A 19,440-nucleotide genomic window follows, 5' to 3' on the forward strand; every position below is an offset into this window, starting at 1 on the left:
TTTCTGGGCTCCAAAATCACTGAATATGGTGATCGCAGCCATGAAATTAAAAGACACTCCTTAGAAGGAAAGTTATGACCAACCTAGACAGCTTATTAAAAAGCAGAGATATTACTTTGTCAACAAAGCTTCCACTAGTCAAGGCTATGGTTTTTGCAGTAGTCATGTATGGATGTGAGAGTTGGACTATAAAGAAAGCTGAGCACTGAAGAATTGATGCTTTTTAACTGCGGTGTTGGAGAAGACTCCTGAGAGTCCTTTGGACTGCAAGGAGATCCAACCAGTCTATCCTAGGAGGTCAGTCCTGGGAGTTCACTGGAAGGAGTGATGTTGAAGCTGGAACTCCAATACTTTGGCCACCTGATGAGGAGAGCTGACTCATTTGAAAAGACCCTGATGCTGGGAAAGACTGAAGGCAGGAGGAGAGGGGACGACAGAGGATGAGATGATTGGATGGCATCACCGACTCAATGGACATGGGTTTGAGTGGAGTTCACGAGTTGGTAATGGACAGGGAGGCCTGGCATGCTGCAGTTCATGGGGTGGCAGTCAGACACGAGAGAGGGACTGAACTGAACTGAACTGAACATATACTATGAAATGATTACACATTCAGATATATCACACAGCAGTATGGTATATGCTCACTCACAAAAGCAACAAGAAATGAAGCCACAGCATGTCTTCATTTCTAGCGATCCTGACGTTTCTCTTACTAAAACAGTTCTTGGGCGATTTAGTCCTAAGGCAGGAAAAGATCACACACAGAGAGCTCAATGAGCAGCAAAGGCTCTGTGGAGCTTGACCTTCACCCCATTTGCCAGCTCAGTTCACACTGGGGTCCTCTTGGTCTTATGCTCTTCAGCCTTCCGTTTGGGTGAGCCAGGCCACATCGTGCCACCAGTTGATAATTTAAAAGGCACGAGATTCTCAAATCCTTTGCTTTGGTGAAAAAAAGCAAAAAAGACAAAACTCGCAATTATTGATGGATTATCACAACACATGCAAAGCCTCCCTGGGGTGAGTGTTCCCTCGGTAGCCCTTCAGTGATCTGGAGTGCAATGTCCAGAAGAATTTTCTGTTGAAACATCTGCTCTGTCCAGCACCCTGGCACCTGGCCACAGGACACTACTGAGCACTTGAAATGTTGTGGGTGTGACTGAAGAACCGAAAGCTTTACTTCACATACGTGTAGAGCCATTGTCTGTACCACGTGGCTGGGTAAGTACTCTATCGGCCAGTGCAGGTCCAGACTGAGGGGGATTCTGTTGTCCTGTTTCCACCCCTGGAACCCCAGCAGCCTCAGTGCCCACAGCTGGGAAAAGGTTGAGGGGCTTCCTCGGTGGCTCAGTGGTAAAGAATCCGCCTGCCAATGCAAGAGACATGAGAGTCATGGGTTCAATCCCTGGGTCAAGAAGATCCCCTCGAGAAGGGAATGGCAACCCATTCCGGATTCTTGCTTGGAGAATCCCATGCAGAGAGGAGTCTAGCGAGCTACACACTGCCCATGGTGTCCCAAAGAGTCAAACATGACTGAACCGACTTCCACTCACACACGCAGCCTCTTCTGGCAAGTGGCACCACACTGGATGTCTCAAACAGAATATACTTTATCTTTTTATTTTGCCAACTTGCATTGCTTTTATTATTGTTTCATAGAAAGCACTTTGTTTTAAATATGCCAGTGTGCACATGTCAATCTTAAACTTCCAATCTATCTCTCCCCCACCTTTTCCCTCTGTAACTCTAAGTTTGTTCTCTAAGTCTACAAGTCTCTTTCTGACTTGTAAATAAGTTCATCCTTGTAAACTATTAATGAAGAGAGGTTTCTTTTTTTAATTGGCTTTATTTTATTTTAAACTGAATAATTTGAAGGCTCAACTTGCAAATTTTTATGCTTTAGTGGAATTCTCAAAAAAAGTAGGATGACCATGGTAACCTACCCAGTATGTGCGGTTGATTAGACTAACTTCTCCCAAAATGTTAGATAGTTAAAATAGAATATTAGTATAGCCAGGGGATTACTAAGAGGTGGTGGGACATCTGATGACAATCCGATAATTCTTGGACTCCACTGTTCACCTCAGAGCTGCTGGGCTGCTTTGGAGGAGGAGGAGTGTCCACGGAGGAAGCCCTTTAAAAAGAGATCTAGCTCTTCAATTTATAACACTCTCTGTGCCCAAAGGAAGGGGCCAAGTCAGGACTCAGCATGGCCTTGGTTTACATCGAGTTCCTCATAGATACTGGACTCAGTGGAGGGATGCATGGGGCTCAGCGGAGTGGGAGTGAACAGTCTCTCAGAGAGGCTCCTGTGGTTCAAGTGGGCGAATATCACATCTTCTGCTACAAGGTCCTGAAAGGAAGGAGGTGTGAATGATGGGATGAGATGCGATCTTCGAAGGCTGGGGCATTGGGCATTGGAGGGGCTCGGGCTGTGGCAAGGGTTTGGGAAGGGAGGAATCACCTCACCGCTCACTGTTTGATCTTCCTTGGGCTCACCTTCCATGATTGCAACATCTGCGAATGGAAGAGAGTCAAGGCTTGTCGGGTGGGGGTTGTTCTTCTAGACCTCCATATCTTTGGTGGGCACATCAAAGCCAAAAAAAGCAGGGGTTGCACCAGGTTGCTTAGCCTGTCTAGTCCACTTAAAAACAACCACCCCATATACCAGCCCAGCCACTGATGGACTCTCTCTGGAACCTGTGCAAACACAGGGAGCCCACCCTACGTCTTCTGTTATGGACCATCCTCTAATGTGTACCAGCAGATTCCCAAGATCATAAAGGGGAGAAGAACAGATGGTTGTGGCTGGAGTGAAGAATAGGGCTTGGAACGTCCCTTGTGGCTGGGGATAAAGAGTCCTCCTCCCAGTGCGGAGAGTGTGGTTCCGTCCCTGGTGGGAGAACTGAGACCCCACGTGCTATGAAGCAGCTAACCCCCACAGGATACTACTGCTGAGCCTGTGAGCTCTGGAGCCTTGAACTGCACCTCAGCACCACAATTAAGATCCCCCATGCTGCTGCCAAGACCTACTGCAGCCAGATTAAATGAACACATATGTTCATAAAAAGAACAGGGTTCCATGGTTCTCTGGAAGATATTCCCTCTGTGAAAACAACAATGGAAATCAGTTTTTAACCTACAGGAAGTGACAACACCATTCTCTGCTATGAGCCCACCTCCCCCTGAGTCATATGCCACTGTGCTTCCCTCCTTCAGCCTTATGATTTTGCGTAGAACACCAATGACAGTTTGGCTCTTCATACTTACTTTTTGGGAAACCAGTGACAGACAAGAACAACGAGGAAGAAGCTAGTATAGATGAAGGCTACGGAGAGCCTAAGGAGAAGGTGCAGCTGGCTGGAGTGGCCTTGAGGAAGCTTTGCTTCTGCCAACAAGCAAACGGGAGAAGTTCTGGTTATTCGTTGCATACACGCTGCGCCTACACACAGGATTTATTGTATCCTTGTGTCAAAGTGTGTCAGCATCTCTCAACCTGATCAGTTATGGTCTCCACTTCCCAGGAGGTACCAAAGCATCCAGGAGAGATGCTAGCAGTGGATAAAGTAAAGAGGCTGTGCAGACCAGCAGAGGTCTGAACCAAATTCCCCCAGGCACCAATGCAGTTTTTCTCTGGTCCCCCTCATCAAGGCATGGTGTTTGTACATGACTGGAGACCCCTTTAATCCTCAATATAATTCCCCCTCCATCCACATATACCTGGGATGGAATCCTCAAGAAGACAACGACACTTCTATCTCTAAACTCTGGAATGTTTATTTCATAAAACAATAGCAAAAGAATAGCACATATTAAAGTGCTCCCTACAATTCTCCTCTTCTCCCCCACCCCCACCATCCTTCCCCAAAGATCCTGGTGGAGGGAGGGTAAGCATCTCCCTTAAGCATGGGGTCAGGTCGCTCAGACCAACTTTGTCCAATTTAGAAATTCCCTGTCCCAGAACATGAGAAACTCAATGCCCCCTCTGGTTCTAATCCAGACCATGATCTCAAATGCTGACATGACAGGAACGTTGAGGACCCCAAAGTCACGGAGCTGGAAGGTGGTAGATCCAACACTCAAACAGGAACCCTCTGTCTCCTCAGACACTTGGTGAGATAGGAGACCATCTTGCTTACCTTCTGTGGTGTGTGGATCCATGGTTGATGGGCAAGTACTTGTAGTGGATCCTAGGAGAAAGAAGACAGAAGGGGTGAGCAAGTAATCTTCCTCGCCCCATGAATGAGGACTATTCTTTCTGGAAGGTTGACCTCCTGCATGTCTTTTGACTCTGTAAAAAGTCTGATGGGGGAGGGGAGAGCTTCTGGTCCCTCCCCATGAATGCATTGAAGAGACCCTCCATCCTGAAGAAGTGATGGTGGAAGGAGGCAGGAAGGATATGCCTGGTGGTGAAAGAAAGCTGTAAGCAAGAGACATTCTCTCTGCTCCGGGAATGAATATCTATGCTCCTTAATTGGGAAATCACTTGTTTGTCAGAGGTGCTTTGGGAAAACACTAAGAGCAAGGGGCAGATGCTATCTCTGATCTTCCCAAATCAGCCCAGCCTCTCCTCCTCCTGGGTCTACCCTGACCCTTTTCTTTATTTGCCTGGATAGACAGGACTCTGATGGGGGCATCCATACAGGAGGTGGAAGAGGGTTGAGATGCCACCGACCATCTCTCTTCCTCTCTGGTTCTCATTGCCTCCATTTCTCCAGAAGCCCAAAGGTCCCCTGACACCAGCACGGGGCCCTTGAGATAGATCTCATGATACAGTAAGATGTCATGGAAAAAGCCAAATGGACTTTTTGCACAGCGCAATCGCATTTACTATATTGTAAAGCATGGGATTCTTCATGGGTTCTCGATGAAAGGATCCTGGAGTGGGTTGCCATATCCTCCTCCTGGGGACCAGGTTTTGTCAGGACTCTTCACTATGACCCGTCTGTCTTGGGCGGCCCTGCATGACATGGCTCATAGCTTCATTGAGTTACACAAGCCCGTTTACCAGGACAAGGCTGTGATCCATGAAGGGGAGAAAGTGAAGGAAAGAGGAATCTGTCTAGCTGCAGTCCTCGGGGTCGCAAAGAGTTGGACACAACTTAGTGACTGAAGAGCAACAAGAAAGCTGGGTCAGGAGGAGGGTCCTCACCTGTGACACACAGGAGCAGGGGGTCGCTGGGGTCTGACCACGCATAGGGAGAGTGAGTGAAGGAGCCGTAGCACCTGTAGACCCCGCTGTGGGCTGGGGTCCCAGGACCCAAAGGGAACACTGCCTGGAGTGCTCCATGCGGGCCCTGTCCTCTCGCTAGCAGGCGCCCAAGGTTCTCCCCTTCCCTGAGCAGATGGAACTGGTCAAAGGTGCTCTCAGAGCTGCAGAGCAAGGTCACGTTCTCTCCTGACCTCACAACGGGCCCCCCTTGGGCTGCTAGAGAGGGTTTCTTGAACTGACCTGGAAGGAAGAGACCTTGACCTTAGAGCATAAAGTAACTCTAGTCCTAAATAGAGGACTAAAGCCCGAAGTGTGCAACAAGAGAAGCATTGCAATGAGAAGGCCACCCACCACCAGGAGGAAAGCCCCACAACAAGGGATACCTGGAACAGGGGAAAATTCAAAGGTAACTTTCATAATGGAGTGTCACTTAATATTCTTTTTTTAAAAAAGAAATATAGATAAATGAACAACTGAATCACTCTTATGTACAACAGGAACTAGCAACATCATAAATCAACTAGATTTCAACAAAAATGAATAAGAAAAAATATACTTTAAAAATCAACGAGATGTGGGGTTCTCTTGAAGAATGGAACCTATTAGGTACTGCTGGGACCATCATAAAACATGGTATTGACCCAGAAGAAGGCATTATGGCGGGGAGATTGCCAGAATCTCATTCAATCTTTGACTACCTCAAATGTGAGGTAGTGTTCAGCGTTACCCTGCCCACCCCCAGGGGCTGAAAGGGACTCCTTAGTGGGGAGGGTTGGCAGGGACCACTCCTTCCTCTTTGCGCAGAAGCACGCGTTAAACGACAAGGCTGAGCAAATTCAAAGTGTTGACCTCCGTCCTGACCACCCAGGGGCCAGACTGCAAAGGCGTCTGGTACCCCAGCGCTCCTGACAGAGGAAGGGAGCTCTGACATGAAGGTGGAAACCAGCCCGTTAAGCAACCATCGTTGGTTGCCTGAGCCGGGAACTGCCCGGGTCCCTGCTCTGGTACATTTTTCTCCATTGCTCGTTCTTTCACGTTCTTGCTGCTTCACTCTGTCACCAGCTGTGTCTTCTCTTTAGCACATGGCAGGTACTCTGCTCTCTTTCCCTTCCATGTTCACACCTCCTCTCTCTCTGGTTTGTTCCCTCTCCCGAGTGTGTGAGTGTCTCTGCACGCCTGTCATTGTCTCCCGGTACTGATGCTGGACTGGACACCAGACCTTCTGTGACACAGACAGCAGAGGGGACTGGTCTGGGCACACTCACCTGTGATGACGATGTCCACGGGGTCGCTGGGGGCTGACCACTCATAGGGGGAGCGGCTGAGAGAGCAGTAGCATCGGTAGGTGCCCACACTCCCTGAGGTCATGGGGCCAATGGAGAAGTGAGCTGGGGCATGCCCGCCCGGGAGCGTCTCTCCATGTCTCTGGAAATGCCCGTTGCTGCCTTTTTTTGTGCAGCATAAATTTGTCCAGCAGCAGTGGTGAGTGACAGCGTAGGATCACATTCCCTCCCGCCCTCACTATGGGGCCTGGGTGGGCTGAGATGGTGGGTTTTGTGAACAAACCTAGGAGCAAAGAGGTTGTGAGCTTCAGTGAGTCACCCCACCTCGGCGCTTCCCCTGACATCTGAAGGTGTGAAAAATGTCCCCGTGAACCACCAAAGCCAATTATCCTTCCTGTCTGTCCTGTGGCATTCTCTCTAGCCTTGTTCTCGGGTCTGGCTCATGCTTTTCTCTTTCTCTTTGCTCAAGACCTCTAACCTCCTCTGTGCTTATTCTAAGCTCTGTAGCTGCTGGATCTGCTCTCAGCTGCATGCATGCATGCCAAGTCATTTCAGTTGTGTCTGACTCTGTCGGACCCCATGAGCCTGCCAGGCTCCTTTCTCCATGGGATTCTTCAGGCGAAAATACTGGAGTGGGTTGCCGTGCTCTCAGCTTCATCCCATCCCTAATTTGCATTTGAGGTCTGGGTGGTTCTGAGGATTCATACCCTGGCTCCCTTCACAGACATCTCCTATATCATGGGTGATGACTGGCATCAACGGGAAGGAAGTGGAGAAAAAAGGGAACATTTCCCATCTGTGACCCCGCCTCATGCCACTGGAGACATTCCTGGGACTTCTCCCCAGACCCCAGCTCCTTCATACGGGATTACAGCTCCCAACTGGGTGACAGGTGCTGGATCAGGGTCGTTCCCATCCACCCTCCTGGCAGGGGATGGCCACATCCTGTCTAACTAATGCCCAGGGAGGCTCCTGCTTCCTCAGCCGGGCATCCCATCCCTCTATCAACACCCTGAGTTTAAACTCTCAGAGTGGATTCTCTTTCCCTGGTTAGGTCCTGGCTGGGAATCCTGAGGACGTCCTTGGCTGCACTGGCACGTGGACCTATAGTAGGATTGCCTGCAGGCTCGGCCATCCCGGGCTGGCTGGACCCCTCCTACCTGTGACCACAATCTGCAGGGGGTCACTGTGTGGGTACCGGTAGCCTCCAGAACACGTGTAGGACCCGGCATGTTCTCTGGTCCCCGGCCAAGGGTGAAGGTCTTGAAATGAATTCCCCGGAGCTCGGAGAAACTGGTCCCATCTCTTTTGAACAGTCTGAATCTCTTAAGTGTAGAACGGAAGTGACACCGGAGAGTCACATTCTGTCCTAAGGGAACCACGGTGCTTGGCCAGGCTGACAAAGAGGGCTTGTCATATTCACCTAGGACAGAAGGAGGCACAGGTTTTGAGAGGACAATAGGAACAGTCTCCTCTCCACCCTGCCCCCATGGGCCCGTCCCCTTCAATTCTTGCAAGTCTCCTATCCTAAAGTGCATCACCTTGATTCTCAAGGACACCTGGGGTTTGGGGACAGACAGAGACACAGTCAACACAGGACGGAGATCACAGAGATTCTAAGAATATGATTCTCAGAAGTGATTCATAAGAGTCACTCCTTGGGTTGACAAAATGTTGAAAAAGTTTCTCTCAAAACAAGACACTAGGGATTCCTTAGCGGTCCAGTAATTAGGACTCAGTGCTTTCTCTGCTGAAGGCTCGGGTTGATCCCTGATCAGGGAACTAAGGTCCTGCAAGCTGCATGATGCAGGCAAAGGAAAACACCATGGAAAAATTGATACATGGAAAAGAAGTGAAAGGGCTCCCCTGTTGCATTTGTTGTAGCTCAAATGTTCGAGAATATTCCTGTCATGCAGGAGAGCAGGGTTCAATCCCGGCGTTGGCGAAATCTCCTGGACAAGGTAATGGTAACCTCCTCCAGTATTCTTGCCTGGAGAACCCCATGGACAGAGGAGCCTGCTGAGCTACAGTCCTTGGGGTCAGAAAGAGTCAGACACGATTGAGCGACTAACAGTAACACAACTAAGAAGAGAAAAAACCATCTGACTGAAAAGAACGAAAGAAACCATGAGCCCCGCTCCTTTGTTAGCTAGCCTCCATCAAATGTGGGACCAGGTCCAGGTGGCCCTGCCTGATGCCCAGCCCCTCCCCTGGGGTCAGGTCTAGTGGGTGGTCCTGGAGATCCTGTAGTGAATGGCCAGTTGGAGATGCCACCTTGTTGGAGAGGGGTCTGTCGGCTGTCGCCCCATTGCCCCCCTCTGATGATAGAAATGGCACTCAGGGCTCCAGCTCTCAGCTCCCAGACTTCACCCTGTCCCTTCAGGTTCAGAGTCCAGAGGTGGGCTAACCTCTGGGGAGAGTGAAGATGAGTATCAAGGCCAATAGAGGACCTCGGATCCACAGGGCACCTGGCTCTCAGTGTACTGACAGGGGTCTCACCCTGCCCCCCAGTGTCATCTGCCTCAGCTCCGGCTGCTCTGCTGAACACAGAAATAAGGGATGGGGAGGACTCACCCACAGCTGCCCAGATTCTCAGACTCACACAGAATCCTAGAAGGAAAAGCCCGTCAGAGATGGCTTGTCCCGATGGACCCCACGCTCCCTGCACCCTCATCCAGGGAACCTGGTCAGTGGTGTGAAGACCCCCGATTTCCACCATAAACCTCTCCTACCAGGTCTTTCCGGACTCACCGAGACTCAGGAGGCTGAGGAGTGAGGGCCGCATGGCTCTGCTTCTGTGAGGCAGGAGGCAGGACTGAGCAAAGCTGACCGAGTCACAGGATGCGGAAGGGGGGCGGTGTTGTTCATACAGTCAGCCTGGTGCCTGTCACAGGGGAAGATGGGCAGCCTCTTCTCCCGCTAGGGATGGAAGTCTGTCTGAGCCTCGTTTCTGAGCAGGCCTCATGACCCGAGCATCAGTTGTTGTTTCCCAAACACTATAAACGTAGGAGGATTTGAACAGATCTTGCTGCCTCAGGAAGTAGGAACAGTGATTCAGTGTATACCATGCAGGATGCTTTCCCCAAGCTCATGATAAATCTCAGTAACCTTAAGTCTTTTCAGAAGAGAAATCAGATGTACTCAGCTAGTATTTCAGGCTCAGTTGAGGTTCCCAATTAAAGGCTCATTAATATGGACTTTGATTCTGCATTCTTTTTTTTTTTTTTTAAGGTTTTTAAATTTTTTTTATTAGTTGGAGGCCAATCACTTCACAACATTTCAGTGGGTTTTGTCATACATTGATATGAATCAGCCATGGATTTACACGTCTTCCCCATCCCAATCCCCGCTCCCACCTCCCTCTCCACCCGATTCCTCTGGGTCTTCCCAGTGCACCAGGCTGGAGCACTTGTCTCATGCATCCCACCTGGGCTGGTGATCTGTTTCACCATAGATAGTATACATGCTGTTCTTTTGAAATATCCCACCTTCACATTCTCCCACAGAGTTCAAAAGTCTGTTCTGTATTTCTGTGTCTCTTTTTCTGTTTTGCACATAGGGTTATCGTTACCATCTTTCTAAATTCCATATACATGTGTTAGTATGCTGTAATGTTCTTTATCTTTCTGGCTTACTTCACTCTGTATAAGGGGCTCCAGCTTCATCCATCTCATTAGGACTGGTTCAAATGAATTCTTTTTAATGGCTGAGTAATATTCCATGGTGTATATGTACCACACTTCCTTATCCATTCATCTGCTGATAGGCATCTAGGTTGCTTCCATGTCCTGGCTATTATAAACAGTGCTGCGATGAACATTGGGGTGCACGTGTCTCTTTCAGATCTGGTTTCCTCAGTGTGTATGCCCAGAAGTGGGATTGCTGGGTCATATGGCAGTTCTATTTCCAGTTTTTAAAGAAATCTCCACACTGTTTTCCATAGCGGCTGTACTAGTTTGCATTCCCACCAACAGTGTGATTCTGCATTCTTATGAGAGGAAAAGACATGCACTTTATGGATCTTTGAAAATTGTAAGAAATTCTATATTGTAATATATGTGATTAAGAGACTAATTGACTCTGTTAGTTTCAGCTGTACAACAATGTGATTCAGTTATTCATATACATGCGTCTATTGTTCTCAAATTCTTTTCTCACTTAGGTAGTCACGGAATATTAAGTAGAATTCTCTGTTTTTACAGTAGGTCCTTGTTGGTCATCCATCTTAAATATAGCTGTGTGTATATATCAATCCTAAACTTTCAAGCTAAGCTCCCCCGACACTATCCCTCCTGGTAACCATAAGTTCATTCTCTGTGTGTCTGTTTTGTAAATAAGTTCATTGTTTTAGATGTCACAAAGAAGCGATATCATGTGATTTGTCTTTCTCTGACTCTTCATCTGAAATTATTCCGTGACTGTGAGTGGAAAGTTTGCACACACACACCCTTTCTGTCTCTCTCTCTTGCTCCCTTTCCAATCCAAGGACCACACATGTACACAAAGATAACGTGTGTAAAGAGCACGGTGGTGTTTTTTTGGGAGGGGGATTTGTTCTGCCTGAAAAGGTGTATAACCTTGCTTACTACATACTCAAATGAACAAAAAATATGTCAAGTAGAGACTTCCAAGCTCCAGAATGTTTGAGTGAGGGGCATATCTACAATCAACTCCAATCAGGGACAAAACGGCCCAGCTGTTTCAGGACTCCAAGAGCAGACATACACCCTGTTCAGCTGTTGTTCACAGACAGAAAAGAAACTCAGTAAGGGTTATGATTCCATTCCATTTTGCTGGGGGTGGGGATTGTTAACATTAGTGATGAGCCCTAAGTAATAAATCTGGTCTCCTCTTGATCATTATGTATATAATGGAGTAACAGTCTAGTCACCTTTCTTAAAAGTTCCTTTATTTACTTAATATCATGTTTCAGAATTGATCTGTGTTCTTTGTCATTTCAGTTTGTGCATTTTGACTGCCATGTAATATTTCTTTTTTCCCCATTTATTTTTATTAGTTGGATGCTAAGTAGTTTACAGTATTGTAGTGGTTTTTGCCATACATTGACATGAGTCAGCACGGATTTATGTGTACTTCACATATATATATAGAAGATCTTAACAGACCCATCACAAGCAAGGAAATCATAATCAGAAATCTTCCAGCAAACAAAAGCCCAGGACCAGATGGCTTCACAGCTGAATTCTACCCAAAATTTAGAGAAGAGCTAACACCTATCTTACTCAAACTCTTCCAGAAAATTGCAGAAGAAGGTAAACTTCCAAACTCATTCTATGAGGCCAACATCACCCTAATTCCAAAACCAGACAAAGATGTCACAAAAGAAGAAAACTACAGGCCAGTATCACTGATGAACATAGATGCAAAAATCCTTAACCAAATTCTAGCAAACAGAATCGAACAACATATTAAAAAATCATATATCATGACCAAGTGGGCTTTATCCCAGGAATAAAAGGATTCTTTAATATCTGCAAATCAATCAATGGAATACACCACATTAACAAATTGAAAGATAAAAACCATATGATTATCTCAATAGATGCAGAAAAAACCTTTGACAAAATTCAACATCCATTTATGATTAAAACTCTCCAGAAAGCAGGAATAGAAGGAACATACCTCAACATAATAAAAGCTATATATGACAAACCCACAGGAAGCATCACCCTCAATGATGAAAAATTGAAAGCATTTCCCCTGAAATCAGGAACAAGACAAGGGTGCCCACTCTCACCACTACTATTCAACATAGTTTTGGAAGTTTTGGCCACAGCAATCAGACCAGAAAAAGAAAAAAAAGGGATCCAGATAGGAAAAGACGAAGTGAAACTCTCGCTGTTTGCCATGTAATATTTCATTGCAGATATATAAACCACAAATTTTTTAAATTAAAAGGAAATTATGAACTATGGTTCATTTCCGCTGTATAGCAAATTGATTCAGCTTGACCTATATATTCTTTTCCATCATGATTTTTGGCAAGATGCTGAATAGAATCCCCTGTGCCATACTGTAGAACCTCATTCTTTATCCTTTCTATGTAAAAATAGCTTTCATCTGCTCATCCCAAACTCCCAGTCCTTCCCTCCCCCTTAGCAACCACAAGCCTGTTCTCTATGTCTGTGAGTCTGTTCCTCTTTCCTTGATACGTTCCTTTTAGATTCCACAAGTGGGTGATATCACATGATAACTGTCTTTGTCTTTCTGTCTTACTTCACTTAATATGTCAATCTCCTGGTCCATCCATGCTGCTGCAAATGGCATGATTTCATTTTTCAAATGTCTGAGTAGTATTCCATTGTGTGTGTGTATAGGCATATACAACATCCTCTTTATCCATTCATCTGTTGGTGGAAATTTAGTCTGTTCCCATGTCTTGGCTATTGTCAGTTGTGCTGCTATGAACACAAGGGTGCATGAATCTTTTCAAGGTATAGTTTTAGTCCAGATATATGCTCGGGACTGGAGTTGTTGGATCATATGGAAACTCTGTTTTTGCTTTTTTTGAGGAACTTCCATATTTTCTGCCACAGTGGCTGAACCAGTTTATATTCCCCAAAAGTGTAAGAGAGTTTCCGTCTTCTCCAACCCCTCTCCTGCGTGTGTTATTCGTCAACTGTTCAATGATGGCCACTCTGATTGGTATGAGGTGGTACCTCATCGCAGTGTCAGTTGGCCTTTCTCTACTAGTGAGCAATGCTGAGCATCTTTTCATATGCCTGTTGGCCATCTGTGAATCTTCTTTTAAACCACAGATATCAGTTGTGAGAGTGATGTCTTTGGTTTTGTCTAAAATGAACAACACCTCTGCTGATGTCTCATGAATGTGCTCTGAGTGCAGCCTCACATTGCTTATCATGGGACAAAGTGATGAGATCTTCAGGAAAGGAATAGTGACTTTATTTGGAAATCCAGCAGACCAATGATATGGTAAACTCGTGCCCCAAAGAATCATCTTACCTGAGTTAGATGGGCTTTTCGGGGGGTGGAGAGGGTTGGTCAGTGTTTACTGAATGTAAAATAACACTAGCTCATTGGGAAGAAAATTCCAAGGAGGAGAGAGAGCTATACAGATTAAACACCCACCTGTGACTCACACTTCGACACTTACACACACACACACACTTTCTAATGTGGGAGGAGGTGTGGCTGATTGTTGCCAACTTTTATTAATTAATTGATGCCTCCACTGGGTGTTCATCACTGTGCACAGGCTTTCTCTAGTTGTGGGAAGGGGGCCTGCTCTTTGCTGTGGTGCAGGGTCTTCTCCTTGCAGTGGCTTTTCTTGTTGTGGAGCACTCTCTCAAAGAACATGAGCTTGTGGGCCACGGGCTTAAGTGCCCCGAGGCATGTGGAATCCTCTCGGTCCCGGGATCGGGCCAGTGTCCTCCACATTGGCAGGCAGATTCCCAACCACTGGACCACCAGGGAAGTTCTGTTGCAAGCTTTTTTCCCTTAATTTATTTATTTTTAATTTACGGACCACTACAATATTATAGGTTTCTGCCATACATCAACATGGATCAGCCATAGCTATCGTTATGTCCCCTCCACTGTGGAAAACTTTTAATCTTGGAATCCTTTGTTCTCAAAGCTGTCCATGCAGGTCTGGTCATGCTGTCCCTTTAAGCCCCCAACAAGACAGAAGTTTCTGTCTGCTCTGCCACTTTTTATCTCTTTACGAAAGGGAAAGTGTTATACCTTTCAAGTTCAGAGCCCTGAGAATAGTCTTAGTCCCTGAGTCATGTGTGACTCTTTGTGATCCCACGGGCTGCAGCCCGCCAGGTTCCTCTGCCCATGGGGATTCTCTAGGCAAGAATACTGGGGTGGGTTGCCATTACCTTCTCCAGGAGATCTTCCCAATTCGGGGATCGAACTGAGATCTCCTGCATTGCAGGCGGATTCTCTCTCATCTGAGTCACCAGGGAAGCCCAGCAGTAACATCATGTGATTCAATATTTCCTCCCACATTTAACGTAGCCGCTGTTTTCCATTTACTTTCAACGTGGACCTGGTGGGATTTTGGCATCGTGCTTTCACTGCCAGTGTAGCATAATACTGAGGTGGAATATAGCATAAATTTAAAATAGGAGTTTGGATACAATGCTATGTTTCTAATTAAAAAAGAAAGATGTGCAACAAGCAACACAGATTTACTGTATAGCACGGGGAACCACAGTCAATATGTTGCCATAACCTAAAATGGAAAATAATCTGAAAAATAATGTATGCGTATTTGTATAACTGAAACTCACTTTGCGGTGCACCTGAAACACTGTAAGTCACTGCACTTCAATAAAATATATATAATATGAGATTAGAAAATGGAACCAGTTAAATAAGTAAATTTTAAAACAAAGTGAAAGAAAATGAAGTCACTCCATATGTATGACTCTGCAACCTTATATACTGTAGGCTGGCAGGTTCCAATATCCATGGGATTTTCCAGGCAAGAATACTGGAACGCGTCGCCATTTCCTTCTCCAAATAGAGCAGGCTGACTGCAGCATACTCCCTGATGGTCTGTGCACTCATGCTCACACTCCAACTCTGCATACGGTGTATTCACACAGGCACCTTGAGTGGCGCAAAAGAGCCTCAGCCTACATGGTGAGATTCTGCAAAGTCCCTGGAAGGAAGTCAGAAGCTGAGTCCCAGGAGCTCCCCACCCCTCACTCCCCAGCTGAGCTCAGGAGCCCTTCCAGGCTTCACCACCATCACTCTAGGATCCCAGTGCCCCCACCTCCTCCCCCACCAATTTCCTGGGACTGAAGTGAGATATGGTGAACCAGGAGCCCTGGGAAGACTCACCTGCAGGGTTCGGGGTCCTCTGGCCCAGACTCAGCCCTGGAAATGAGAGATTTGCCACCAAAATCCTGTGCTCATTCTCTCCCCATCAGGATCCCTGGTCCCTCCAGCTGCCTGAGCCCTGAGGTTCCCGTGAACTGGGGGTGGGTGGGCATCCCGTGCCCTCCTGCGGTCCTCTTCTGCTCTCCACATCTGGTTGAAGCAGGGAAGCCCAGGGAGGATGGAAGGCATGTCTGCAGCTCTGAATGCCCAAACACCTCCGCCCCCATCCTGTACAGATGAGGAGACCATGGGGCCTAGAGGACAAACAGGATGTGGTCCCTGGGGGGCTGCTGCCGCCCCTCTGGGTTCCCATGGCCATGGGCCCACAGCAAAGGGGGCCCCTCCATGGACTTAGCAATGATGTCACTCGGCAGGGCTCAGGAGTCATCTCAGCCCAGACCTGAGGTCTCACCTCTCTCTTTCTGCCCGGTCTGACCGCCTGCTCTAAGGGTGGGACCCAAGTTCTCGTCCTGAGTCAGCCTCAGACAGTCTGGCTCCAACTAGGACTCAGAGATTTATTTTCCCAGTCCCCTCCAGAAATGGAATTTACTTCTAACCTTGGGTCAGTTCATAAAGTATTGCAGAGCACCTACTGTGTACCAGGCATTGGTGTCACACAGCAGAAATACACCCATGACCCAGTTAAAGCCATCTTCTGTAGGTGCTTGAAGAACTCAGATTCTGCAGAATGTGGGCATCAAATGCTAATAATCAATTATTTTTTAAAAGAAGAAATATGAGAATAACTGGGGTCTATGTCTACACTGTAAACACTCGAAAAAATCAATTCCATGGCCTCTCTTCCCAACACTTCATGGCAAACAGACAAATGCCAAAATTTAGGAGAAAAGTGGCAAGTGTGACAGATTTTCTTTTCTTGAGCTCCAAAATCACTGTGTACAGTGACAGCAGCCATGAAATTAAAAGATCCCTCTCCTTGGAAGAAAAGCTGTGAAAACCCGAGACAGTGCATTAGAAATCATTGTTCCAACAGAGGTCCTTATAGTCAGAGCTATGGTTTCCTAGTAGGCACATGCGGATGTGAGAGCTGGACGTAAAGAAGGCCAAGCACAGAAGAACATGCTTTTAGACCATGGTGCTGGGGAAGACTCTTGAGAGTCCTTTGGACAGCAAGGAGATCAAACCCATCAATCCTAAAGGAAATCAACCCTGAGAGTATTCACTGGTAGGACTGATGGTGAAGCTGAAGCTGCAATAATTTGACAACATGATGCAAAGAACTGACTAATGGAAAAAACCCTGATGCTGGGAAAGATTGAGTGCAAGAGGAGAAGAGGGTGACAGAGGATGAGATGGTTTGATGGCATCATTGACTCAATGGACTTGAGTTTGAGCAAACTCTGGGAGACAGTGAAGGACAGAGAAGCCTGGCGAGCTGCAGTCCATGGTCACAAAAGTCACACATGACTTAGTGACTGAACAACAGTGTCTACACTGCACTTGAGGGAAGAGGCTGCTTGAGGTGTTGGAGACCATCAGGGAGGAGCGAGTACGTTCTAGAGAGAAAAGAACATTCCCTAGACCCTGGGACACAGGCACTCTCTAGGTGCAGGGGGAGTTGGTGTTGGGCATGTACAGTGCTGTCCACTCTTCAAGCATGATGATTTTATTTTTAAGAAAAATCAATAGATAAGCAAAAGACTGTATGATAAGACAACTTTGTGAAGGTCATATTATATTAGCCGCTGTAGAGGAAAGGGAAATGTGAGTATAAATGCAATTTTTTTAATTAAAAAAAATCATTCTTGACCTTCAATTATTCCGATATGGGCATGTCAACCAGCATTCTAAATGATTTATGTGGATTTTTCATATGAAAATTGCCCCTTAATAAGGCAGAAACCCATTAACAAGTGATGGAAATGATAGAGTCTACCTTTGTGTCTACTTTTGATTCGGAGTAGAAAAGGAACTTGTTGAGTCTGAGTGTTCTCAGAAGAGCTGATATGAGAGAGCACACAAATGTAAAATGGCCTATTTTCCATGTATCGGAGTGTGTGTGTGTGTGTGGTGATACTGCACTATTATCATTGTGAGGGAAGAAAAGGTGAGACCTGAGATTGGAGCGGGGTCACCTCTGGAGGACCATGAGCAGACTGGAATTCTGATAGAAGATTTTGGGGTTTGCCCTGAAGATGTGGGCACCATGGCAGGATTCGGGGTAGAAAGCAGATTCTGAAATGTGAGTTAGAAAGATGAAATGTGGAGGATGAACTAGAGATGGGAGTGTGGATCTGGAGCTCAGAGCCCAGGGAGGTTATGGCTAGGATCCAGGTGTGGCTGTGGGCTGGATTATGTGGATGGAGAGGACAGCAGGGGTCAGGCGGACCCTGGAGGCTGAATTCATTTACTGCGTGATTGAATACCAGATGTAAGAGTCGAGGAGTTGAGTGTGACCTCCACTCCCCACCGTGGTTGGGTGGAGGCACCAGCGATGCCCTCAGAGACCTGGTGAACCAAAGCGTGGGGGAGTGAGCAGGGCTGGGGAGTTTTGCAAAATACACTCGGCTCTCACAAGACAGCACAGCTCTTCCTTCTGGGCCCAGAGGGCAGGCTTTACTTCTCCCAGTGACAGCCCAGGGTGTGTAAGAAGCAGGATGTGTCTCTGTCCCCTTGAGGTGAAGCATGTGAGTCATTTCTGTCCCTTCAAAGCATCCTTTGATGCTTCATGTTGCTCTCCTTGTCAACCAATGGAGACTCCAGGATTCAGACAAGAATGGCCCTCATAAGAGTTCCTGATCAAGGACAGACACATATACTAATACATATGATATACTTCCCTGAAGTGAAATAAAAATAAGACAGGAAGCAGCTTGCTAAAGTCACCAACTGCCTCAGGAAGTGGTATAGCCACCACTGAAGTCTATTGATCTATCTCTCTATCTACATATCCTCATGGAGAATGAAATGCAACCCACTCCAATATTCTTGCTTGGACAATCCCATGGACAGAGGGTCCTATAAGGTTTCAGTCCATCGTGTTGTAAAGAGCTGGACATGACCAAGAGATGAAGCACATATATTATCTATCTATCCAGTTTCATTTGTTGTAATTGACATACAGCCCTGAGGTGTAGAAGCTAATGACCTGACTTACATGTATTAGGACATGATTGCATGTTCAGATATATCACACAGCCGTGTGGTGTGTGCTCACTCACAGTAGCAACAAGAAAGGAAGCCCCAGCATGTCTTCATTTGTAGCGATCCTGAGATTTTTCTTGGTAAAACAGTTCTTGGGCGGTTTAGTTCTAAGCCAGGGGAAAGATCACACCCAGAGATTTCAATGAGCAACTAAGGCTCCATGGAGCTTCATATACGCCCTATTTGCCAGCTCAGTTCACACCGGGGTCCTCATGTTTTTATGATCTTCAGCCCTTTTCTTGGTCGAGCCAAGCCACATTGTGACCCAGTTGATAACTTAAAAGGCACAAGATTCTCAAATCTTTGGCTTTGGTGAAAAGAAGCAAAAAAGACCAAACGTGGAAATATAGATGGATTCACACAACACGTGCAATGCCTCCCCAGGGCAAGTGTTCCCTCTGCAGGCCTCAGTGATCTGGAGTGGAATGTCCAGTAGACCTTTCTGTGATGACGGGACTTTTCAAACGTCTGCCCTGTCCAGCACCCTGGCACCTGGCCACATGACGCTGGTGAGCACTTGAAACGTGGTGGGTGTGACTGAAGAACTGAACGCTTTACTTCACATACGTGTAGAGTCAATATCTGCACTGCGTGGCTGGGTAAGTACTTTACCGGCCAGTGCAGGTCCAGACTGAGGGGGATCTTGTCCTGTTTCCACCCCTGGAACCCCAGCACCCTCAGTGCACACGCCTGGGAAGAGATTGAGGGAGCTTCCTCGGTTGGTCAGATGTAAAGAATCCACCTGCCAATGCAAGAGACATGAGAGACATGGGTTTGATCCCTGGGTCAAGAAGATCCCCTCGAGAAGGGAATGGCTGCCCACTCCAGGATTCGTGCCTGGAGAATCCCATGCACGGAGGAGCCTAGCGAGCCTCACACTGTATATGCCATTGCAAAGAGTCGGAC

At 46.9% G+C, this 19,440-nt stretch overlaps 1 pseudogene; it reads right to left on the bottom strand.

Annotated features, from left to right (window-relative positions):
- Nucleotides 1-1,848: 1,848 nt before the first annotated feature.
- On the bottom strand, nt 1,849-9,280 carry LOC133055225 (putative killer cell immunoglobulin-like receptor like protein KIR3DP1; annotated as a pseudogene).
- Nucleotides 9,281-19,440: the final 10,160 nt, after the last annotated feature.

This window comes from Dama dama, chromosome 4, assembly GCF_033118175.1.
Source record: "Dama dama isolate Ldn47 chromosome 4, ASM3311817v1, whole genome shotgun sequence".
NCBI classification, from domain to species: domain Eukaryota; kingdom Metazoa; phylum Chordata; class Mammalia; order Artiodactyla; family Cervidae; genus Dama; species Dama dama.